General features: G+C 36.8%; 1 long non-coding RNA gene across 1 annotated transcript in view; it reads left to right on the top strand.

Moving 5' to 3' along the window:
- Positions 1-637: 637 nt before the first annotated feature.
- Positions 638-26,359, top strand: part of LOC127553264 (uncharacterized) — a 71,241-nt gene continuing 45,519 nt past the window's right edge. Inside the window, exon 1 of the long non-coding RNA XR_007951710.1 lies at positions 638-819. This is a non-coding gene — a long non-coding RNA (uncharacterized LOC127553264). The remainder of the gene's footprint in view (positions 820-26,359) is intronic.

Below are 26,359 nucleotides of genomic sequence, written 5' to 3'. Positions count from 1 at the left end.
TGTGAGTGCTCAGCGTGGAAATGCAAACCTAGTTGATTTGGATATGGGCTTTGGCTGTTCCACACACACACACACACACACACAAACACACACACTTTTTAATAGTACATGAGTGCTTAAAGAAGAGCTCCCAGGGTTGAATCATTGTAGAACAGTAATGATGTTAGTTTATTAAAGCTGTCTCCCAGAGGATTCTGGGTAAAGCCTGGTGTCAGCAAACAGTCCTGCATCCTCCACTTAATGGTATCAAGAGGCTCAGGGTATTTCTGCTCATGGCCTGACAGTTGCCCCTGTGAGAGAAAGAAAAATCTGTCCAGCAGAGTTGTCTTTGGTTGAAAATGAACAGATCTGTTTAGAGTCATGAGTACCTAGTTAGCAGAGTTCAACAGTGGGGCAGGCTACAGTTGTTTAGGATTTCTCTCGCTGTTGTCAATGGGAATTACTCTAGTATAAATTGGCTGTAGGGGACAAATTAATCAACCAAGAGGTTTAAAGATTTTTAGCGTTCAGCTTTACTGACATCCACTCCAACTTTCTGATTTAAATGAAGAAATAAACGACAGTTCTCACTTACCTTTCCCTTAAGTCGAATGCTATGAGATTTTTCTTCTTTTTCTCTCCTTTCCTTTTCAGAGAGGGCACAAAAGCCTATATTAGGAGTGGCCGTGGTAGATGGCCTCAGGATTCCAGTGTGTTATCTCGATTCTACTGATCTAACATCTACTTCCTCCCCCTGAGAAGTCTCTTTCAACTCTGAACCTCTTATACAAGATCCTGACCTGGTTCAGTCCTGGGAGAGCTCATCATCTAATGAAGACGGTAAGGTTTCCTTTCCTTACACAATTTGGCTCATTATATCTCCTGCCTCATCATTCCTGTCCCAAGGAACATTTTCTTTTACTTTAGTTTGTGACTCAAGCCTAATATTTCTCCAAAGAAGAAGGAGAAAGGTACTCAAAATATAATGTGAATTCCAGGTATTTGTTTCTTCTTCTTCCTTTTGTCCTTCCTTCTCAAAGAGAAGCAGACATCGGGGAAGTGATGCTTCTTCCACCAACTTCATGGCCTGTTTGAACGAAGTGTTCCCAACCAACTATTCCATGGGGAAAGTCTTCACATGCTTGGCTAGACATCCTTGTAACTCACAGACAAGTATAAAACCTATTAGTTTACCTTCAACCTGGTTTAGTGCTTCTACTGAGATGGTTTTGCCAGGATGTGTTGTTGTTGTTGTTTGTCCTTTGTTCTTGAAGAGGACCATGACATTGGGGAAGTGAGGAAGGGCTGTACCTGCCTCACTTTCCCCTCCAGAGCCAGCTGGGTCCAATGATCAGGTACAGATCAGGATGATTAGAGACAGCCCTGAATGCAATGGGAGACTTTGGCCTTTTTAAGCTAAGGTATTTAACATGTCTCAGTTTGACTGAGGCAACCCATCTAATGATTAAGATTAGGTAAGAATTAAAACAAAGAATGGCCTGTCTTATCTAGTCAAAAAAACATCCAACCTGTGAGGGGAAGATCCTCAGAGTTTCTGAAACAGTTGTTATTTACATTCACTCTGAGTCAATCAGGACCCCCCCCAAAATAACCAATTCTCGTGGCTTGATCTGGGACCTATTGTTGGACAATCAGTGAGAGTCAGGATGATAAAGCATGGTCCTTAAGAAAGAAATCTAGCCTTTGACTATATCTTGGAAGGGGTGAGAGGACACAGAAAAAAATCCAAACCAAACCATCAGAGCTGACCTCAAAGAGCTTCCTTCAATTTTTGAATCTATTTCTTATACACAAAAAACTACACAGAATATTAACTGTACATATGGACATAACAAACAATTTCTAACTTATAACTGCTATAACAGTTTCCCAGGAGATTGTCATCAAAAATGGAATAGGAAACTACTTTGTGAAACTACTGAGTAGTTAATGTTTCACCTCAATTCTGCACTGTCCCTCTTGATGTGATTTAGGAGAACACTTTTTAGTTCCAAATAATGTTTTTGGGATTTAGTACTAAGTGATAAGATGGATGTAAGCACCAAATGTTGGGGTTCTAAGCACCAAATGTTGGTCATGTGAAAAAATAACACCAGGAATGGTAAATATGAAATAAGAGTTGGGAGAGTATATAGTTGCCAAGGAAAGAGGTTTTAACAATTAATGATAGAAAAGGCAAGTTCGGAACTCACAATTAATTAGGAGATAGGGAATACCCCAGGCTAAATCCTAAAAGGGATTTTGCACTCTAAAAGACTTAGTGTAAGAAAGAGAAAGAATAGAGACATGGTGGGGTGATGGGAAGAGAGACAACATATAGCAAAGAGAAGGAGGGAGGGAAAAGACACCATGAAGCTGCAGCATGCTATGATCCCAAAAGGTATTCAGGAAAGATGGTAAGAGCCATGGACAGATTTATGGAGGAGATTTAATTTGACATAATTAGGATTTCTGGCTGGACATAGCATGGTGGAACTATAAGGTTAAACTGATCCCCATCAGTGTCCTTCCCTGCTTGCCACAAGGAGTAATTCCATCAATACTTCAGTTTTTCTTGGCCAACCCCACCTAGTTACTCAGGACTTCTCATGTCAGTAAGACAAGCTAGACTCCGGTTTGTTCTCCTGCTGGCATCATATTCCCCACAAAGCACTAAAATAATTATCAGGGAGTTCTTTCCCTCTCCCTATTCAGCTCTGATCAAAGAATCCAAAGTCTTCAAACCTTTTAGACAAATAAGGCTATCTCCAAGCCTGTATACAACCATCTCAAGAACAGTGTTCAGCTGCCTTTACTCAAAAGTGTTGGGTACATACTAAGGAATTATTAAATCCTTGATCACTCTTTCACTTTTCATTCAAGACATATGCAGGTATTTGCCAGAAACTGTTTCCATCAGAGTAAGAGGCTTCTTTTTATTGGTGCAGATTGATACTTTCTCTGCAATTTAGTATCTGGGGAACCAAGAGGTTCAGTATATGTCAGAGGTCTTCCTGACTCACACTTTGTATCCACTAAGCCACATTGTCTCTTATTATATAAGGTATCACTATCCAGTCCAGAACTTTACCTCTGCCAAATGATTTTCATCTCTATATCCAGGATCTTTTGTGATACCTGGATACAGTTATTAGGAGCATCTGTGTCTCTACGCTCTCTGTTTGGCAAAGAGGGAACAGTGTAAGTTTCTCTCTGTAACATAATTGCACAACATCAGAATTAGAAGTTTCTATTTCTGCTTTCCAGTTCTGTGCACAAGCCTCAATTCCATTTCACCACTGAGAAGTCTTCTATTCATTTTAATTCATTACATGTAATATCTGCCTTATTGAGAACATCAAAACTCTCTGAAAGTTTTGATCTGATTTAAGATATCCATATTTACCCAGCCCAAGGTACATAATCGTACACTACTAATAAGGTGTCCTATGTACATGTTGAACTGCGAAGCTGCCAGTCCCACTAATGAATTTAATTTTTTTCTTGGCAACTCAGCCAATCAGGTGACCATACCTTGGAGCCAATTAGTATTTTTTTTTCCTTCAGAGCCAGGTGCAGAGCTGCCAAACAACATCTGTGAGCGACTTGCATGCTCTAGTGGAAACTGTGTATGTTCAGCTTTCTATGAAGACGTTTTGCACTTGACACAGAGTCATCCTTGGTCTTGTTCTCCACCCACTTCATTAAACACACACTCCTACATGTGTTGCTGATTCGATCTGCTTTCAGAGCAAGATTGTGCCTGGGGCTCCCTTTCTCAATGCACATCTCCATGTGGGTGTTTATGATACCTCTTCTCTGGAGAGTGTAACTATACAGACTGGATGCAGAGATATTTCACACAGACCTTCATTTAATTATGAAGCTCCCAGTCCTGCATTTACAACCCAAATAAGCCCATAAGTATTTCTGTGGAAGTGTTGGGGAGAGGGGGGGGAGACTGTATTTGGAGACTTTGAAACATTTCCTAAGGCAGAGCCTCCAAAATATACCAGAATCACATTTTTTAGGGACTTGTCATTATTATTATTATCCATCCATAAGAAGTCTTCACTTGATTCAGCCATCCCAAAACTATTCTCCTGTACCTCTTTTACCATTCACAGCAAAAACTCCTAGTGGAAATCCTCTTGTTGAAGAGGTAGCTCCTCTTCTTGACAAGCCCAACCCCTCTACTTGTGCACTTGAACTCATTCCTTCCAATCCACTCCACAAGCTTACCCACTCAATTCTCCCCTGCTTTCCTCTCATCTTCAATCACTCCTTATCCAGTGGCTCCTTCACTGCCACCTATAAACATGCCTGAGCCTCCCCCATCCTTAAAATTCTCTCACTTGACCCTACTTTCTTCTCAAATTATTACCCTATATCTTTTCTCCCTTTCACAGCCATGCTTTTAGAAAGGATCATCTCCATTTCTTCACTTCTCAACACCCTTTCAACCTAGCTTCTGACCTCCCTACTCAACTGAAACTACTGTCTCCAAGGTAACCAGAGATCTGTTAATTGCTAAATCTAATCGCCTTTCTCAGTCCTCAAATTACTTGAGCTCCTGCAGCTTTTAACACTGTCAACCACTCTTTCCTCCTGGATATTTTCCCCTCTCTTGGATTTCATGCTGCTATTATCACTTGATTCTTCTACATTTATGATTTCCTCTTTTCAGAACCATTTCCTGGTATATTGTACTGCAGGTAGGATTTGCTCATGTAGATTGGGCTGATAATTCAAAAAGTATAGGCCACACAGGGGGATTACTTCATTTTGCATCTGTTGCTTTGCCTGCTTTGAATCCCACTGAACAAGATGCTCCTTTCGTGATAAACCCAACAATTCTAAACTCAATTTCTTGCTGCTAGATTGGCTTAATCTCTTTTCCCCTCTATTTGGAAGGCAGAGTTTCAAACTCCTCCCAATGCCTTCCTTTATAGAGGGCAAAAACTGGATTCTCGGATTCCTCCATTTTGCATCTATTGCTTTATCTGGTTTCAACTCCACAGAATAAGATATTCCTCTAGTGTGTCCTGTCTCCCCCATCCCTTAACCTCTTCCCCTGCCTTTCCTGCCTCATTTTGTGTATAGTATTTCCCTTTTGGATTATAAGCTTATTAAGGACAAGGATTGTCTTTGTTTTTTATTAATTATATCCCTAGTTCTTAGCACAGTGCCTGACACATGGCAGAGCAATTCACACTAGGTCTCTAAATGTAAAAACAATCATGATAATTAAAAATAACACTGTGAATATTAAATCCATAGTAGATGATAGTTCTTTTAGAATATTTTATTTCCCCCAATTACATGTAAAACAATTTGTAATATTTATTGTTTTTTTTTTAAGTTTTGAGTTTTGAATTTCATCCTTTTCTCCCACCCCTCTCCTTTCCCTAAATGGTAAGCAATCGCATATAGGTTATAAATGTGTAATTATGTAAAGCAGTTCCACATTAGTCATTTTGTGGAAGAAGACCCAAACAAAAATATTGAGGAAAGAGAGATACAGACAGAAAGAGAGAGAGAGAGAGAGAGAGAGAGAGAGAGAGAGAGAGAGAGAGAAGGGAGGAAGGAGGGAAGAAAAATGTGGTATGCTTCAGTCAGTATTCAGACACCATCAGTTATTTTCTAAAGGCAGACAGCATTTTCATATCACTTATCCTCCTTATAAGGTCCATCATTTGGGTTAAGATTCTTAAGAGTTCTTGGTCTCTTATATATATTTGTCCTAAGGATTAAGTTAATACTAGAATTTACTCTGAACTACCCTGCCTTCAATGTTACTCCAGCCTCCAAATCAAAACCACCTTTTTCCTGAGGTTCCCTATTAAAGGATAAAGTTTTGTTTCTTTCAAGATACCTCAACTTAGAATCTACTGCCTTCTTCTATGGAGGTTAATTGAGGACTATTCACATTCATTTAGGAAATCAATTATTACCTTCAAGTCAGCTAAAAGATCTTCTTTCTTAAAGGTAAACTCCTGCTCTCCATGATTATAAACAAGATAACTTTACCTCCCCTATGTTATGAAAAGCAATAATTCCATTAATTCTACTCTTGAGGCTCCATTTTCTCCATAATATCCTCTCCCAGCATCAATAATGAATTTCGCTATGAAGTCACTGCAAACAGTCCCTACTGACCACATCAAATATTCTGGGCTAAGTCCAAATGAAGCCAATCCAGTGATTTAGGGTTGAGACATGTGGATTGTAAACAGAGTTACTCTACTGGAGACGAAAGATAAAGTTAAAAATATATATCACTTCAGATAAAACTATTAAGGCCCATCCCCACTGCATTCACCAACCATTTTATGTGTGAAAGATCATTTTCATAAGATAGTGAAAATTCTGCTAAAACTTCTGATCCCAAATCCCAATAGACTGGGCCTTTTATGCCTCAGGCAGCCTCCTTCTCTCTCTCAAGGACCAGCCCAATCATCATGAAACAACTTCACTCCAACCAGTTATTATTTACTTCTCACTTCCTAAGGTTTATTTCTCTCTCCCTCCATCTCCCAGGTCAGAGTCTATTCAATAATACCATGCTACTTTTCTCATCTTCCTTCTTCAAATTTTCAGTTTGTGCCAGTTTGTAAGCACTTCTTATAGTCATCCAGGTTTTCAGCATCTTGTTTTATTCTCTTATGCCCAATTCACTGGTTCTACTTCTTTAAAATGTCATGACTTTATCTCCTTCCCTCTACTTTCAGTGCTACTAATCTACTATCCTTGTTCAGGTCCTCATCACTTCCCACCTGGTCCTTTACAAGAACCTCTTTTTATGATTTCTTTTTATTTCAGGCTTTAATATATGTAGTTATGAGTTGATGGGTATGATTTTGCCTCCGATACCCAGACATGCATTTGACAAGATGTGTTATGATGAGATTCTATTATAATTAAAATCATATACACACAGTTTCAAAGACATCACATTTTAATCATGATTGAATGAGTAACACATTAAGTTTTAATTTTTTTTTTTTTACCATTAGAAAGCAATACAATTCAAATACCGCATTGTAATTTTTAGAAACAGTTTACAAGCAGATTAAGACTACATACCAGGGTAGGTGGAATTCAATATTCTCTTAATTGGTCTCCTGCTTCTAGTCTGTCCCCCTTCAATTCATATTCCACACAGCTGACAAAATAATACTCCTTAGACATTGGTCTGATGTACCATTCTGCTGTTCTGTAATCTTTAGGTGGACAGTTTAAACCTTCCACAATTTAGCTCTCATCTTTCCAGACTTATCCCTACATACACATACATACATATATATGTATACATTAATTTGTATATATTCACAATATAATATGCATGCATAACATACATTTACATGCATATATACATAACTAAACATATACACACATCATATTATATGTATATATGTGTGTGTATATTTATACTTTATATTTATATGAATAAACTCACACACCCACACATTTCTCCAAAGGAATTTAAACTTCTCATGTACAGGCTTTTTTTCATTTTTGTCACTGTATTCCCAGCACCTAGTACAGTGCCTTTCACACATAATATATTCCTGGCAAATGGGAATACACATATCTCCTGAATTCAGCCTTCTGTCTCTTGCCTTCAGGGTCTTTGCTCAACCTGTTCCCATGTTTAGAGTGCACTCTTCTACCTTGTAGAATCTCTGCCTTCCTTGGTACACACTCCTTCTCCTTAATGAAACCTTTCCTGATTTCCTTTATTCCTATTACCATCTCCCTATCAAATTATTCGTCTTCTCTGTATATATGTGTTTCCCCTGTTGATGATAAACTCCTCAAGGATAGGGAGTATTTCATTTTTGTCTCTTTATCTCCAGTATCTAGTATATTGGCTGGGACACAATAGGTGATTGATAAATGTTGACCTAGGTTTATTTGAATTATTCCAAAAGCTATAAATTAATTTGCTACTCTAGACTAGGAATCTGTCCCAAGGTAAATTACAATGCTCATCACACAGAGGAAGGCTGTTGCATTTTTCGTGAAATGCTTAAATGACTTCATTGCTTATGACTGAATTATGGTACTTGTCTAGCAGTTGATGTTTTCAATCAGGAACATTGTACAGAAGTGAGAAGGTGCATCCAACACGTTCATGCCAAAGCATGGCGTAACTTTCCCTTTAAGATTCGTAGGAGGAGGATTCTGAGTTCCTAAGCCCTTCCATGATGGCCTAGAATTGATGCTGGTAGTGCACCGAATCTCCGCAGGGCACTCATTCATTTCCACATGTGTTTCCATCCAAGGGCCTTGTTATCTTACAGCACATTTGTCACTTGTCATGTTGCATTTATGAAACCAGAGGAAGCATCCTGTGAAGTGAATTGGAGGCGTTTTGTGACAAATCGTCCTAAGAGCCAGGGATGGCAAAGGCCTTTTAGCTCATCAGGCCAAAGCAAGATCTATTTCCCAAATCCATGAGAAAACACTCACTCTTGGTGAGAAGGCCAAATCTGGGAGTAACAGAGGGAAGAGTGGTCTGGTTAAGTAATGAAGAAGGCAGTTATAATCCCCAATGGATCCGTGACCCATATGTTTAGCTCTCCACTGGAATTTCTCTTTCCAAATGATATGTGTGGACAGGAAGGGCTGCTGGAGCTGGGTGTGAGAGTGGGACAGAGCTAACTCTGCAGAGTGTGATCAGTGGTGGTGGGGTTTTGTGGGGTTTTGAAGATCATCAGATCATAAATTTAGAAACAAAAGAAACCCTAAAGGTCATCTGGTCCAAACTCTGAATTTTAGGCAAGGAAAAAATGGAGGATCAGAGAAATTAAATGACTTCCCAAACCACACAAATAAGAAGTGACAGGACCAACATTTGAATCCTGATCTTCTGAATTTAACTTCTATTTGTTTTCTCACAGGGCAGTCACTGTTAATCCTGACTTGTAAGTATGGTTGGGGAAAGAAAGAATCTAATACACATAATGGTTTTTCTTTTTGAAGAAAGATCAGGATTTTGTTGTGGTATCTGAATATTAAATTCTAACAACTTAATCAATCTAATTGCTATATATTGATTTTAGTGTTCTACTATCTGTGTCTGTGATGTTAAATTTAAGAAATTAACAGGATTAATTAGTGATTTATATTGTTATAGAAAATGGGGTTATCATTCAAGCAAAGCTTCCTAATTATTTAAATGTGTCTATTCTAGTACTTAGGACTGCAACCCTTCAGCAACATTGTCTTTTTCCTGATATTATTAGGAAATTGTTTAATAAAGTTCTTCACAGCTACTTTTAATTTTGCTCATTTTTAAAAATATAGCCAGTGAATGCCCATCAAGAGAGCAGATTAATATTTATCCTCAAACATGTTAAACTTTCAATCTTTTCCTACTTTCAAAGCAATTAGATGTCAACTATAGAACACTTTCAGTTAAATTCACAATCTTTGATAAGGCAACATCTTTATGACACAATACCTGGAAAATTCTAATATTCAGAGCATTTGTTTCAAATCACTGAATCCCATGCCAAAATCATAAGTACATTTTCTGACTTAAATGGTCAGGCATATCTCTAAGGAAGGGAGCTGTCAGTTACTGCACAGCCTCAACCCTGAAAACATGTCTACCTGTCCCCCCCATGTTAGAAGAAATTACAAGAGCTATTTCTTGAAAGAAAATTGGAGAGGTAAAAGGGGATAGATGGGCATACTGTTTGAATGCTTTTTTGAAGCATTTCTAATTGGGGGAGGAGAGATGTGATAAATTAAATAATGTACTCACTATGAAAGGTCTAAGGAGAGGGGATAAAAACTCAGATGGCCAAGTCCTGTAATAATCAACATCATTAAGGTGGGATTCTCAGCTGGTGAACCTTCTATTCCTTAATGCTAGAATGCTGAAACAGTCCTGTTGTCTGTCTTTATGAATATGCTTACCAACACATGCCACAGGGCACAGAATGTGAATGACTAGGAAAAGAAAGAAAAAAATTCTGAGTGAAACAATAAATACACAAGCCAAAAATTCAACAAAATATCTAATAAAATAGGAATAACACAGAATAAAAAAATACCAGTATGACTCAAAAAAGATATAACATCTATATACTTTATTAATAGACAAGTATTTATTAAACATCTATTATAGAGGGGCAGAGCCAAGATGGTGGAGAAGGCACATGCAACTTTCTAAGCTCCTCTCTTACCCTCACTAACAATATTATAATCAGCCTCAAAAGTTGCGCTTGACTTCTACAACTCATAAAGATTAGAAGTACAACTCACCAGCTGAAAATAATCTGGAATCTCACCAGAAAAGATTCCTCCTTGGGGTGGGAAAAGATCAGCGCAGGCAGGGAGAGAACTAGAGGCAGACTAAGTGGAGCCCCAAACCAAAGTGAGAGACAGATCACAGCACAAGCTCACAGCCCCAGCCTCCAGTATGGGGCTTTTCCTTGGGGCAGTTGGGAACCTGCACAGGCAGGGGTGCACAGCCCAGGGCAGCCTCTAATCTGCACAGTGGGGGGCTCAGCTTGGGGCAATAGAGCTTTCCCAGGGCGATTTGCTTCTGGGTAGAGACTTTCAGTCAGAGCAGGGCTGTTTGCTGGTCAGCTGCTAATACCCACAGCCCCACAAGGGGCTCTGGCCTGGGGCAGTGACACTTTCACCACTTAGTCTCTAGCCTTAGGGCAGTTGCTAAACCACACACTGGTCACTTCCGTAGATCTGCCGTGCTAAATCACCTCCTGTTGGGGGAAGGGGAAAATTTCACTCAGAGCACTCGCATACCTGGGAGCCAGAAGCTGGTTTACATCTCTCCCTGCTCCACAGAAGAAGTGGGTAACCCTTGCCCTGAAGGCATACCCTAAAGGCTTTAAAAAATGAGTAAAAAAATAAAAAGGATAATCGATAGCTTCTAAACAGAAAAAAAGCAGGTCTACAACCCGAAGAGACTAATAGCAAATAGTCACCAGACAATACCCCAAAGGGGAATGTTACCTGTCCCCTTTTACATAACGCTCTCATAGAAGAGACCATTAAAAGTCTCAAAAGAGAGTTAGAAAAAAATGGGGAAAGGAAAGAGAAGCTTTGAAATATGAATTGGAAAAGGTAAAAAATATCCAGGAAGTGTAGAGAAACAGAATTTCTGAATTGGAAAAAGTAAAAAAATCTTTGGAAAGTAAGATTTGTGAACAAGAAAGTAAGATTTGTGAATTGGAAAAAACAAAGAACTCACAAGAATGTAGGATCTGTGAATTGGAAAAAGAAAATAATTCACTAAAAAAAAAAAACCAATTTAGTGAAATGGAAAAAAATTCCATACAGCAAAATAATTCATTTAAAAACTCAATTGGACATATACAAAAAGAAGTAAAAAAAAGCTAATGAAGAAAATAATTCATTAAAAATCAGAACTGAACAAATAGACACTAATGATTCATTGAGACAGCAAGAATCAGTAAAGCAAAACAAAACAAAAAAAAAATGATAAATTGGAAAAAACCATGAAATATCTACTTGGAAAAACGACAGACCTAGAAAATAGGTCTAGGAGAGATAATCTGAGGATTATTGGACTTTCTGAAAATTATGATGAGAAAAAGAGCCTAGATACTATTTAACAAGAAATCATCAAAGAGAACTGTCCAGAGGTAATAGAATCAGAAGGTAAAATAGGCATTGAAAGAATCATCGAACACCTTCTGAAAAAGACCCTAAAATAAAAACTCCAAGGAATATTGTGGCCAAATTTCATAACTATCAGATTAAGGAAAAAATATTACAAGCAGCCAGAAAAAAACAATTTAAATACTGAGGTGCCACAATAAGGATCACCCAAGATCTGGCTGCCTCCACATTAAAGGATCGAAGGGCCTGGAATCTGATATTCTGAAAGGCAAAAGAAATTGGAATGCAGCCAATAAACTACCCAGCTAAGCTGAGCATTTTCTTCCAGGGAAGAAGATGGACATTTAACAGATGAATTCCATTTGTTTTTAAAGAAAAAAACCAGAACTAAACAAAAAATTTGATCTCCAACCATAGGACTCAAGAGGTGCAGAAAAGATAAAAGGAACTCTTGGGAATTGTATTTCTGTTGTGGATATACAAAAAAACTACATGTATAATTTGATTTTACTGATATAACATAAAAAAGGGAAGTAGAAATGGAAAGGGGATAATGTCAGAAAAGAGAGAAAGGAGGGATAAAAAGAGGGAAACTACATCCCATGAAGAGGCAAAGGAAACTTATCATATCTGAGGAAACTCAGAGAGGGGGAGGAACATTGTGTGGATCTTACTCTCATCAGAGTTGACTCAAAGAAAAAATAATTGACATGCTTGTTTTACAGAAAATCCTCTCTCACCTCATTAAAAAGGGGGAGAGGAAAAGGGGGGGGGGGAAAGAGTAATAAGGGAAAGGTACAAGAAAGGGGAAGAATTCAAAGTGGGGGAGGAAAGGATCCTAAAAAGGGTGAGCAGAATCATACAAGTGGGGCACATAAGTTTAAAACTGGGAAAGAAAGTTAGGAGGGACAAGTAAAAAAAAAAAAAAAAACATAATCTGGGGATAACAAGATGGCAGGAAATACAGAATTAGTCATTTTAACCATAAATGTGAATGGGATGAACTCTCCCATAAAGTGGAGGCAGATAGCAGACTGGATCAAAAGTCAGAACCCTACAATATGTTGTTTTCAGGAAATACATTTAAAGCAGGGAGATACATACAGAGTAAAGGTAAAAAACTGGAGCAGAATCTATTATGCTTCGGGTGAAGTAAAAAAAGCCGGGGTAGCCATCCTGATCTCAGATTAAGCAAATGCAAAAATTGATCTAATCAAAAGAGATAAGGAAGGGCACTATATCTTGCTAAAGGATAGCATAGACAAGGAAGCAATATCAATACTAAAAATATATGCACCAAGTGATACAGCATCTAACTTCCTAAAGGATAAGTTCAGAGAGTTGCAAGAAGAAATAGACAGCAAAACTGTAATAGTGGGAGATCTCAACCTTGCACTCTCAGAATTAGACAAATCAAACCACAAAACAAATAAGAAAGAAATTAAAGAGGTAAATATGCTATTAGAAAAATTAGGTATGATAGATCTTTGGAGAAAACTGAATGGAGTCAGAAAGGAATATACTTTCTTCTCAGCAGTTCATGGAACCTATTCAAAAACTGACCATATATTAGGACATAAAGACCACAAAATTAAATGCAAGAAGGCAGAAATAGTAAATGTTTTCTTTTCAGATCATGATGCAATAAAAACTACATTCAATAAAAAGTTAGGGGTAAATAGACTAAAAAGTAATTGGAAACTAAACAATCTCATCTTAAAGAATGATTGGGTGAAATAGCAAATTATAGACACAATTAATAATTTCATTCAAGATAATGACAATGATGAGACATCATACCAAAATTTGTGGAATGCAGCTAAAGCAGTAATAAGTGGAAATTTTATATCCCTAGAGGCTTACTTGAATAAAATAGAGAAAGAGAAGATCAATAAATTGGGCTTGCAACTAAAAAAGCTAGAAAAAGACCAAATTTAAAATTCCCAATCAGATACTAAATTTGAAATTCTAAAATTAAAAGGAGAAATTAATAATATTGAAAGTAAAAAAAAAACTATTGAACTAATAAATAAAACTAAGAGTTGGTTCTATGAAAAAAACAATAAAATAGATAAGCCTTTGGTAAATCTGATTAGAAAAAGGAGGGAGGAAAATCAAATTAGTAGTCTTAAAAATGAAAAGGGAGCATTTTCCATCAATGAAGAGGAAATTAGAGAAATAATAAGGAGTTACTTTGCCCAACTTTATGCCAATAAATTTGATAACCTAAGTGAAATGGATGACTACCTCCAAAAATATAGGTTTTTGCAATTGCTAAAATATTGCTTATTGATTGCTAAAATATTGATGCTAAAATCTTAAATAAGATATTAGCAAAAAGACTACAGAAAATCATCCCCAGGATAATACACCATGATCAAGTAAGATTTATACCAGGAATGCGGGGCTGGTTTAATATTAGGAAAACTATCAGTATAATTGGCCATATTATTAACAAAATTAACAAAAAATGTATGATCATCTCAATAGATGCAGAAAAAGCATTTGATAAAATCCAACGTCCATTCCTATTAAAAACACTTGAGGGTATAGGAATAAAAATGGACTTTTCCTTAAAATAATCAGCAGCATCTATTTAAAACCATCAGTAAGCATCATATGTAATGGGGAAAAACTGCAACCATTCCCAATAAGATCAGGAGTGAAACAAGGTTGCCCACTATCACCATTACTATTCAATATTGTATTAGAAATGCTAGCTTTGGCAATAAGAGTCGAGAAAGAGATTAAAGGAATAAGAACAGGCAATGAAGAAATCAAATTACCACTCTTTGCTGATGATATGATGGTATACTTAGAGAATCCCAGAGATTCTACTAAAAAGTTATTAGAAATAATCCACAACTTTAGCAAAGTTTCAGGATAAAAATAAACCCACATAAATCATCAACATTCTTATATGTCACTAACAAAATCCAACAGTCAGAGTTACAAAGAGAAATTCCATTTAAGTAACTACTGATAGTATAAAATACTTAGGAATCTATCTGCCAAGGAAAAATCAGAAACTTTATGAGCAAAACTACAAAACACTTTTCATACAAATTAAGTCTGATCTAACCAATTGGAAAAATATTAAATGTTCTTGGATAGGGAGAGCAAATATAATAAAGATGACAGTACTACCTAAACTAATCTATTTGTTTAGCGTTATACCAATCAGACTCCCAAAAAACCATTTTAATGACCTAGAAAAAATAACAACAAAGTTCATATGGAAAAACAAAAGGTCAAGAATTTCAAGGGAATTAATGAAAAAAAAAATCAAATGAAGATGGCCTAGCTGTACCAGATCTAAAATTATATTATAAAGCAGCAGTTACCAAAACCATTTGGTATTGGCTAAAGAATAGATTAGTTGATCAGTGGAATAGATTAGGTTCAACGGACAAAACAGTCAATAACTATAGCAATCTAGTGTTTGACAAACCCAGAGACCCCAGCTTTTGGGATAAGAACTTACTGTTTGACAAAAATTGCTGGGAAAATTGGAAACTAGTATGGCAGAAACTAGGCATTGACCTACACTTAACACCATACACCAAGATAAGGTCAATATGGGTTCACGATCTAAACATAAAGAATGAGATTATAAATAAATTAGAGTAATACAGGATAGTTTACCTCTCAGACCTGTGGAAAAGGAAGGAATTTATGACCAAAGAAGAACTAGAGATCATTATTGATCACAAAATAGAAAATTTTGATTATATCAAACTGAAAAGTTTTTGTACAAACAAAACTAATGCAGACAAGATTAGAAGGGAAGCAATAAACTGGGAAAATATTTTTAGTCAAAGGTTCTGAAAAAGGACTCATTTCCAAAATATATAGAGAATAGACACTAATTTATAAGAAATCAAGCCATTCTCCAATTGATAAATGGTCAAATGATATGAACAGACAATTCTCAGACAAAGAAATTGAAACTATTTTTAGCCATATGAAAAGATGCTCCAAGTCATTATTAATCAGAATAATGCAAATTAAGACCACTACCTGTCAGACTTGCTAGAATGACAGGGAAAGATAATGCGGAATGTTGAAGGGGATATGGGAAAACAGGGACACTAATACATTGTTGGTGGAATTGTAAATACATCCAGCCATTCTGGAAAACAATTTGGAACTATTTTCAAAAAGTTATCAAACTATATTCTTTGATCCAGTAGTGTTACTACTGGGCTTATATACCAAAGAAATTTTAAAGGAGGAAAAGGGACTAATATGTACAAAAATGTTTGTGGTGGCCCTCTTTGTAGTGGCCAGAAACTGGAAACTGAGTAGATGCCCATCAATTGGAGAATGGCTGAATAAATTATGGTATATGAATATTATGGAGTATTATTGTTCGGTAAGAAATGACCAACAGGACGATTTCAGAAAGGCCTGAAGAGACTTACACGAACTGATGCTGAGTGAAATGAACTGGGCTAGGAGATCATTATATACTTCAACAACAATACTATATGATCAATTCTGATGGACCTGGCCATCTCCAGCAATGAGATGAACCAAATTAGTTCCAATGGAGCAGTGATGAACTAAACCAGCTACACCCAGCGAAACAACTCTAGGAAATGACTAAGAACCATTACATTGAATTCCCAATCCCTATATTTTTGCCCACCTGCATTTTTGATTTCCTTCACAGGCTAATTGTACAATATTTCAGAGTCCGATTCTTTTTGTACATCAAAATAACAGTTTGGTCATGTATACTTATTGTGTATCTAATTTATACTTTAATATATTTAACATCTACTGGTCATCCTGCCATCTAGGGGAAGGGGTGGGGGGAAGAAGGAGAAAAATTGGAATAAAAGGTTCAGCAATTGTCAATGCTGTAAACATATAACTTGTAAATAAAAAACTATTAAAATTAAAAAAAAGCCTTATAAAGGGATTGTGAAGAAATCCAGGGAGCCCCCCCTTTCCCTCAGTTGTAGATTCAGAGAGATAGCATGGTCCCATGAAAAGAGGGCTGGTCTTGGAAATGCTTGACTTTAGGTTCAACCTGATCTTGAAGGCTGCTTCTGCTACTTGTTGATCATGACTGAATCACTTAACTTTATGGGTCTCAATTTCCTTACTTGTAAAAGGGAGAACTGCAGCAGATCATCTTTGGAATCTCCTCCAAACCTAATATTGTCATATTGTGTCAAGTATTAAATATGTGTCAAATATTTAAAAGAGTGTTATATTTCTTCCACCTTTGCAAAGAAATCAGAGTGTCTTTTCATCTCTCTTTATGGAGCTCTAATATGGTTATTATAATTTAGCAGCACATCAACTGTGATTGATTGTTATTTTTCCCATTTACATCAGGGATTCTTAACTTTTGTTGTATTAGGAACTGCTTTGAAAGATCAGTAACGCCCATGAATCTTCTCCAAATCATGTATGTGCCTACATTCCTAGTTGAAGGAAATGTTAAATTTTAATAGAGGTTAGTAAACATAGAGATATGTTCCCCCCCTCATCTAAAGTTCACAGATTCCTCGAAATCCATCCATGGAATGGAGTGTTCAAGGAGAAATAGTACCTTTGGTGTGAGGGCTTGCCCAGAATTTTTCAGGGCTTCTCATCCACCTCTGGCTTCTACCTCGCACTCTCATCTGCAATTCCGTACATGTACAATAGTCCCACTCCAGTAAAAGCATCTGAGCAAAGAGGCCCCAAACCTGTCCATGAATTAGGGGGATGTTTATCCAAGCATGTGAAGGCTTCCCCAGGTAGAATGGGAAGGTGAGAACAATTTGTTCCAACAGTCATGGAAGCAGGTATTTATTTTGGAGTGATTAGAACTTGCTCAGATATAGGAGATGCTGAGGTCATTCAATGATTCCAGGCCATTGTTGCTGGACTTTAGGAACAGACAATCATGTTGATGACTGAGCAATTGTGCCTCATTTAAATCCAATTTACCCATGAGTCAAGATGTTAACTGTGATATCATTGGTCCTTTTCAAGTTCAAAGAACAACATATGAGTAAATACTGATTTACATTTTTCAAAGTCAGATTGTAGATTGTCTTGTTCTATGTGCTTCAATTCATAAGATCATAGATCTTGAGAAATGACCTCAGAAGGCATTGAGGTCAACCTCCCCAGTTTACAGATGAACAAACTAAATCCCAGGGATGGTCACAGATAGCCCACAGTTGTACAGGCAGTAAGCACCAGAAGCAAGATCTGAATCCCCATCCCACATTTAGAGGATCCCGGAGGGAATCTAGTCTCTTTGAAGGCTTTAGGATTTTCTGACTCTCTGGGTTTGCCTGGGATCTAGACTGACATGAGGCGTGTACAGAGAGTCAAATAACATTTGGCCCACTACATTTCAATCCATTGTGACATGCCATCTTGAAAGACTGATGAGACTGGCATATGAAACAGAATCAAAAGCCTTTCTAGAATCCCAGGAGATTGCTTTCCCCTTATCTAGGTAGCGTGTCACTCTGTCATAGAAGGAAATTAAATTGGACTGGCACAATTTGTTCTTAATAAAGCTAGTTTGGTTGCTAGCTAGCACACTCTGGTTGGCTCATTTGGGCTTTGCTCTCAGGAACCAGTGAGCAAGCCCATTCTGTGTCCCTAGGCAGCAGAAGCTTCCACAATGGAGCTCAGCTCCTAAAGTTGTTCTTCACTCATCAGGTACTTAATAAATGAATGGAAAAGCCAAGCTGCAGATGACAGATATATCCCTAGGGAGTAGCAGAATCTAATCTCTTAATAAATTGATTGGGCTATAAACAGTGCTTCCTACATTTGAGCCAGGTGCTCACCAACTGCCTGGACTCTTAACTCCCTCTCCATCCCTTATATCTGCTGAGAACTGGAGAAATGAAAAATGTAACAAAAATGAGCACAGTAAAGTCAGGGGCTTCTTTCTTGAACACATCTCCAGAAAATAGGAACAAGTGTAAATAGCTAGAGAGACAGTCAATTTAAGAATGGGTTGAACACACCTCTACTCTTATCCACTCTATTCTCCATAGTAGCACCAGGGGATATATTGTGGGAAGGAAGGATTAATATTTTAACTATATGTTATTACTTTCACAGGTTAGAGATTATCTCTAAACACTCTAATATAATGGCCCATTACTTAGATTTATCTAAAGCAAACTTTTTTTCCTTTCTTTTTTTCCCTTTTTTCCCCTTTGGTTTTGCCTTGTTTATTGCCGCAAATAATTCCTGTTTCTTTTCTTTTCTTTTTTTTAATAATAGCTTTTTATTTTCAAAATACACACAATGATAATTTTCAAAATTCACCTTTGCAAAACCTTGTGTTCCAAATTTTTCTTACTTCCTTCCTCCTACCTCCTTCCCCTACAAAGTAAAATAATCCAATATAGGATTATTTTACTTTGTAGTAAAGTATATATGCAAGTCTTCTAAACATATTTCCACATTTATCGTGCTGCACAAGAAAAATCAGATCAAAAGGGAAAAAACTGAGAAAAAAACAAGCAAGCACACAATAACAATAACAACAAAGGTGAAAATACTATGTGGTGATCCATATTTCGTCCCCATAGTTCTCTCTCTAGATGCAGATGACTCTCTCCATCAAAAGTCTATTGTGTGTTACTGCCCTGAATCACCTCATTGTTGAAAAGAGCCTCATCCATCAGGATTGATCATTGAATAATTTTGTTGTTGCTGTGTATAATGTTCTCTTGGTTCTGCTTAATTCACTTAACATCGGTTCATGTAAGTCTCTCCAGGCCTTTCGGAAATTGTCCTGCTGATCATTTTTTATAGAACAATAATATTCCATTATATTTATATATTATAACTTATTCAGCCATTCCTCAACTGATGGGAATCCACTCAGTTTCCATGTCTGTGCTTCTGCAAAAAGAGCTGCTACAAACATTTTTGCACCTGTGGGTCCCTTTGTTTTTTTTTTTTTTTTTTTTTTGTTTGTTTGTTTGTTTTGTTTTTATGATCTTTTCGGGATACAGACCAAGGAGAGACACCGTTGAATCAAATGGTATGCACAGTTTGATTGCCCTTTGGACATTGTAAATTATAACACAAGCTTTCTTAGCCTGAGGTCTTTGTGCTTTTAAAAAGTATTTTGATAATGTCTTTGTAATACTAGAAATATATTATTCTGAGGATCCATAAGTTTCACCAGCTATCTAGAGAACAAAAAGGGTTAAGAACCCTTGATCTAGAACAGTGGTTCTCAAACTTTTATTCACAGTATCTTTATGCTTTTAAAAATTATTGAGGATCTGTCCAAAGAATTTTTGCTTATCTCTATATTTATAAATTTCTAAATATTTGCCTTATTAGAAAAAAATTAATTTTGAATTTGTTGCCCTTCTGAAAGGATTTCAGAGACCCCCAAGAGTCTCTGTATCACATTTTGAGAACCACTGATCTAGAGGTAGCTTAGTTCAATTAGTTCAATGCATAAAGTATTGGCTTTAGAAAAACTTGGCTTCAAATCCTTCTTGTAACCTTGTAATCCTGGGCAAGTAACTGGATATCTTTATGTTTCAAATCACCTTCCAGAACCATCTCCTACATGGGTTATATTCTATCTTTGTAAATGGTAATTCCCATACTGGGTGTTTCCAAGATTACAAAAGGGATGATCTTTCTTGCATCATTAATGGTTTAGTGGTAAAAGTACTGGTGTGCTTGTGATCATATTCAAATTCTTTTTCTGCAAGTAGGGATGTGCTAGAAGTAATTACTATAAGCTTGAAAGAATCCATTGTTAAATATTCAGTGTGAACATTCACAGCTTGGAAATCTGCAAAAAAAAAAAATAATAAATCAGGGTTTGATTTGTTGTTTTGTTGGTTGTGTAGACTTAAGAAAGAGATGAAGAAATATTAATAATGTAAATTAAACTTTAAAATGTATCATGTTTTGGAGAGCTGGTTGTTAAACATTTACCAATTGTCAAAAACTTACTTTTAGAGTGCGTAACCCTGAGAAAATCACTTAACTTATTTAGGTGTCATTCTTTTTAGGGCTTCTAAGGTCCGTTCTAGTGTCAAATTCTCTGAACTTTTAATGAAAACACTTCTTGAACCTTACATTTCTGTCTTGCTCAATCTCTTGGGGTTGGAGAGCGGAAGAGCAGCAATATCTTTGACTATTTAAGATAGTGCTCCCCAAAGGCAACTACAGCAATTTGTTCCCTGCTCAAATATTTGCCTTTCTGTAGAAACGTGCTAATAATGACATTTCTTACTCCAATACTCATGTAGCAATTTACATTTGCAAAGTACTTCATAATTGATGGTACTCTTAGTCCTTTCCTGCGGGCTTTGTGCAGTTAGGATTGCTTCTGTCTCCCTATTGGATCTGTTCTTTCCTTTTTGGAGGTGAACGAGATTACAGATGGTTGAAGACCTTGTGAGCTCCAAAAAGACAGAAGAATGAGCCACCAAAAATCTGGGAGCTAGAGGTCATGTCCATGTAGGGATCGTACAGTGAGGAGCAAAATCCCCAGAGCCTTACTGAGCCCAGTCCGACTGTAGGAGAGAAGACAATTTCTCTATCCATCAGCTATGAATTGAAAGTGAGTTTGGTGAGGAGGATGCTATATAGACACTGTATTAGGTTTAAGCCTATTTTTCCCAGGCACTGGAAAAGACATAAAGGAGAATGTACTCCCCCTCCTAGTGTAGGAGTATGTAGGGGTTAATTCCTATCAGTTTGAAAGAGCCTATTGTTAAATATTTAGTGTGAACACTCACACTTTGGGAATCTGAAAAAAAAATACAAATCTGGGCTTGATTTATAGTTTTGTTGATTGTCTAGATTTTAAAAAGAGAGGGAGAAAATGTTAATAATGCTAATTAAACTTTAAGAACGTTCTTGCTATAGATTTGGAGTAAATTTTGTTCAAATGGCTATGACTCTTGTGACCTCATCTGAGGTTTTCTTGGCAAAGATACTGGAATGATTTGCCATTTTCTTAAAAGTCTCTTTGTAAAAGCTAATTGATATTAATTGGTTCAATCTAATGGGCAGGTTAGAGAGTGTTGATTAACAGTAGAAGGGACACTGGAATGGTAGCTGGAGCTGATAGCTTTAGAGAAAAATCATACACATTCACCCCTGGGGGTACCCCTAAAGCTTTGAGGGGAAGATATAACCTATATCACTCTAGGTGAGGGGGTCTAGAATATACATCTAGTTAGAAATATCTTGCAGGAAAACAAAACAAAACGAACAACTATTTTTTAGGGATGCTAAATACCTTAGCTGTAGTTCTCTGGGAAATCAAGAGTCAGTGTGATATACAAAAGAAAATGGAACTTGGTATTCATTAGGAACATCTGTGTTTGAATCTTATCTCCAGCCCAGCTTAACTGTATACAACCACATACAAATTTTATATTTCTTTGACTCTTAACATCTTTAATTGTAACACAGGGATGATAATAATAGTTATTCCACAATGTTATTGGGAAGATTAAAAAAAGATAATGTATGTAAAGCACTTTGACAATATTATAAAAAGCTAAATAAATATTGCTATTATAAAATGAAATTATTATTATATGTGTTGCTATTATAAAATGAAATTGTTAAGTGAAATGAGCAAGATTTCAGGGACTAATCTCCATAAATTAGGACCATAGCATCATAGATCTATAGCATCCCTATGAGACTTGCCTAACTCCAGTGCTTTTCCCACTGTACCATGACCTTATTCAAACTTTTAGAATAAAATTTATTTTTTAAATTAAAAATTTTTATTTTTAATAATAGTTTTTAATCTTCAAAATACATGCAAAGATAGTTTTCAATATTTACCCTTGCCAAAATTTTGTTCCAAGTTTTTCTCCTTCCCTTTCCCCCACCCATACCCTAGACACAAGTAATCCAATATGAGTTAAACATGTAACATATACAATACAATATTCTATACAATAATATTTCTTTAGAATAGCATTTCTTTAGGATGGTATTTCTTTCACACCTTCCTTCTACTCCTATCATCAACTGCAATATTTAGTAAATTTTTCTTTGATGATGATGATGATGATAAAAAATGATTCCTTTGTACTTACAAGGTCTGTCCCAATAGGACTCTATGTAAGGAATGCCTTATTAATCTGTCCCAGGCATTGGTTGTACCAATAAACTGGAACCCTGATATTTTGAGATATATATAGGATGCTCCTAATGGAGGTTTTAACTTACACTTACAAAATCCAGTAGCCATAGGATGGATTCTACTTTTGGGGAAATGATTTCTGATTTGAACAACTCCATGAGGATCAGACTGAGTTCTTAAAGTATATTCCACTGGACTAGAATCTCAACTATCTCTTTCTTTCAGTGTTTTCCTTCTTCCCATGACTCTAAATTAGAGAAGGTCATGGTGTGGGGTGAGTGTTATTTGGTTTAAAACATGTTGTTTTCCATTTCTTACAACTCCTCTCTTCTCTACAGGCAGGGAATTGCTAATACCTTGTGACTGACAGGAAGAGTTTTTCTGATACTAATTGCTGCAGTTCTGTAGCCAGTACCAGAGGCTGAGAATTCTCTGCAGTGTATTTGGTGGTGATGATGCTGTTAACTTTTTCATAAGTTTTATTAGCCTGCCTTCCTCCTTTTAGGCCTTGGGAGATCAAAGAAATTAACAAGTTGGGTTTTTTGCTTTTGTTTTTGTCTTTTTTTAATTCCAGGTCCTTCATATTTGGGAATGATTTCTCCTATTATAGAAGACCATCATAAAGTGAGATACATTCCAGACCATTATCTCCATTTCTCTTTTCTCTCCATCACCTGGATGTTGAAACACATGTGCTTTCCTACAGGGGAGGGCTGCTTTTGGGAGAAGTGTATCCTTAGGCAACCTTCTTCCAGCTTCTCTCCTTGACTGAGAAAAGTAGTTTGAGGTGATTTCCTCCAAGCAATGGTGAAATGGCCAGGATGCAGCCAAGGGCTGTGTTTCCTGATTTCTTTTAAGGACTTTAGGAGAGCATAGCCTGGGAGAACATGATATTCCCTAAAAGCTCTACCTTCACCCTAATCATGCTCCAATGGAATTTTGTATGTTAGTCAGTCAGTCAACAAACATATATTCAAGTGTTTACAATGTGCCAGGGACTGTGCTTAGTGCTAATGATACAAATAATGGCAAAGGACAATTCCTTTCCTCAAGAAGCTCACAATTTAATGGGAATGTCAGAGCGGGTCATAAAATAAGCCTCATTCCTTTATGGGCCAGGTCAAAGGTATCTCTAACATATCTTTCCCCATTATCACTCCTCTTTTTTTCCTTTTCATTTTTTAAGGAAAAATGCCCTAAGCAGTGGTCTAGGACAGTGTAATTTCTGGTTGAATGAGCATTATGAGTTTTATTTTTAGGTACCTGTTTATATGCAAAATGAATTTAAAAACCCAGCAAGTTTTGAGAAGAAAGTTGAGAATAAAGCGTCAAAGCTTTGATGACTTTGTACACTTTGCCTGGAGGCAGGGGAATGGCCCAGAATAACAGAGTAATTTCTGTAGTCCTTTTGACTTTTTCTTTTCTGGTGCTTTGTATTCATTGCCTCATTTTCATCCACTGAGTAACTTGCAAGCTAGGTAGGGCAAATAGTTTCATCCCTTTTTTTTTTTTTTTTTTTTTTTAAATAGGAAATTGAAGCTCAGAGCAGCAAAAGTATTCAAGGTCACAGTACTGGAAGTAGGTTCCAACTCTCCTGACTTCTACCCACCATGTCTCTTACAGCCCCAGAATTCCTTAAAAAGCAAACAACATTTTATCCATTTGATTTTACATTGTCTTTATATCTGAATATATCCCTGTCCCTTTCCCTTCCCAGTTACATTTCTTGATATCAAAGAATAAAAAAGAGAATATTGGGGAGGGGGGGACTGTTCAGAAATACATTTCAACTCAACTGATTCTGAGAGTCGTCAACAAGCAAGCATATATTAAGTTAGCTAGGCATGGTATATGCAATATTCCATAGTCTCTCAACTCTGCAATGAAGAAAGGATGATTTAACCCCAGAAATATGTGTTTCTTTCACAGATATGCCAAATAACTGTAATTTGTCAACACACACACACACACACGCACGCACTATTGCTGATGGAATTTTTTATGTGTTTTTGCAATGCTTGTTTGTATTAAAGATAATCCCCCCTCTAAAGAATGAACAGGCTAAAATATCTAATCACACTTTCCATTTTAGTCCAAAGCCATGAATCTTTTGGCAGAGAAAGAAGCAAGCACTTCACCAGAAACCCTGGTAACCACCAAGCTATCTCTGAGTACAGTGGAATAAATTATCCAAACACTTGTGGCTCCTTCAAAGGCAGCAAAACTTAATTCCTGGTGTGATAGTGTGATAAACAAAGTGTAATCTACGGTATTGTCCTAGACTGTCCACATCTTATCTTGCTTTTCCATGTAAGCAATTTAAAAAAAAATTATAGGACTCGCTGGAGCATTATCTTATTTGGATCTGATTTTAAGGGGGAGGCTGAATGTTTTACATTGAAGTGAAGTACACAGTTTCCCTGAATGCAGGTGACCTTCAAGGTGAAATATCCCCCCACTTACCATCTCAAATGCAAATGCTTGGAGTCTGCTCCACAATTTTCCCTTCACAGCTGCCCATTTTTATCTCTTGCAAAACTAGTAATGATACAAACGGCTGATTATGGTTTACAATAGCAATAAACCTCTCAGAATTGGTTGTTTCCAAAATAAATGGCCATTCTGTTAAATGTTAAATAACAAGTCATAAACTGCTGCAAACAACCAATTTCTTGTGGATTATTGCCTGAATAAATTTCTGTAGGAAATGTAGATCATTAAGCTGTGAACACCATAGATGGAGCCCACTAAATTAAAAAAATAAAACAATCAATCCATCAATCAAAAACACTGCCCACTTTATAAATCATATGTAACCTTGACTTAAATCTCTTTAATAGGGTTTTTCTCTTGAGGGGTGTGGCCATCTTGACTCTTGCCAGGGATTCTTAAAACAAGATTCAAACTTAAAAACTAGCTCATTTGCCTACTCTCCCCCAACTGGACTATGTTCTGTTTCAACAGGCATTTTTATACAAGAGTATATTTATAATTTGCCATCTATCAAATGATGAAATGGCTTGTCCGCCAAGTTAAACATTCGAGTCAAAGCTCAGTGGCAAATGCATTCAAGCTACAGCTATAACAGGATGCTCTTTGCAAAAGAAGCCAACTTCATCGTGGTAACTGACAGCCTATTCCTCGCCATGGCAACCGGGGTTATCTCCCAAGAATAACAACATTAACCTCCTTCCTAACCAGTTTTACATCCTTAAGTATAAAAGGCAGTTTCAAGGCATCTTGCTGGGATGCCTTATTTTTATTATTGAATGTGCATTTAGCACTTACATAAAACTTGAACAAGACACAGGAAAGCTAAAGTAATTGAGAATTTCCCCTAAAAAAACATTACAATGGATCTTGTAGACAGAACAGTTAAAGGGCAAAAAGGTTTTCTGTCCCTGATGAGTGAAGGACCGCTACATAGAGATTTCTATTCATGTGCTTGCATCTCTGAAATAGATTACCGCATTGATTCACTTTATATTGTGGGAGAAGGGCAGAAATGGGGGCTAAGGGAATGTCTTATCTCTTGAATTCTTTTCCTTCCCTGTCTCTCAAACTGAAAATCTTTAGTTATGATTCCCAAATTCACCATGAGGTATAGTGTATAATGTGTTAGGGGCAAGGTAGCTC

This window comes from Antechinus flavipes, chromosome 3, assembly GCF_016432865.1.
Source record: "Antechinus flavipes isolate AdamAnt ecotype Samford, QLD, Australia chromosome 3, AdamAnt_v2, whole genome shotgun sequence".
Classification (NCBI taxonomy): Eukaryota; Metazoa; Chordata; class Mammalia; order Dasyuromorphia; family Dasyuridae; genus Antechinus; species Antechinus flavipes.
Note: the sequence above shows the minus strand (reverse complement) of the source record. Positions and strands in the feature narration are given on the sequence as shown.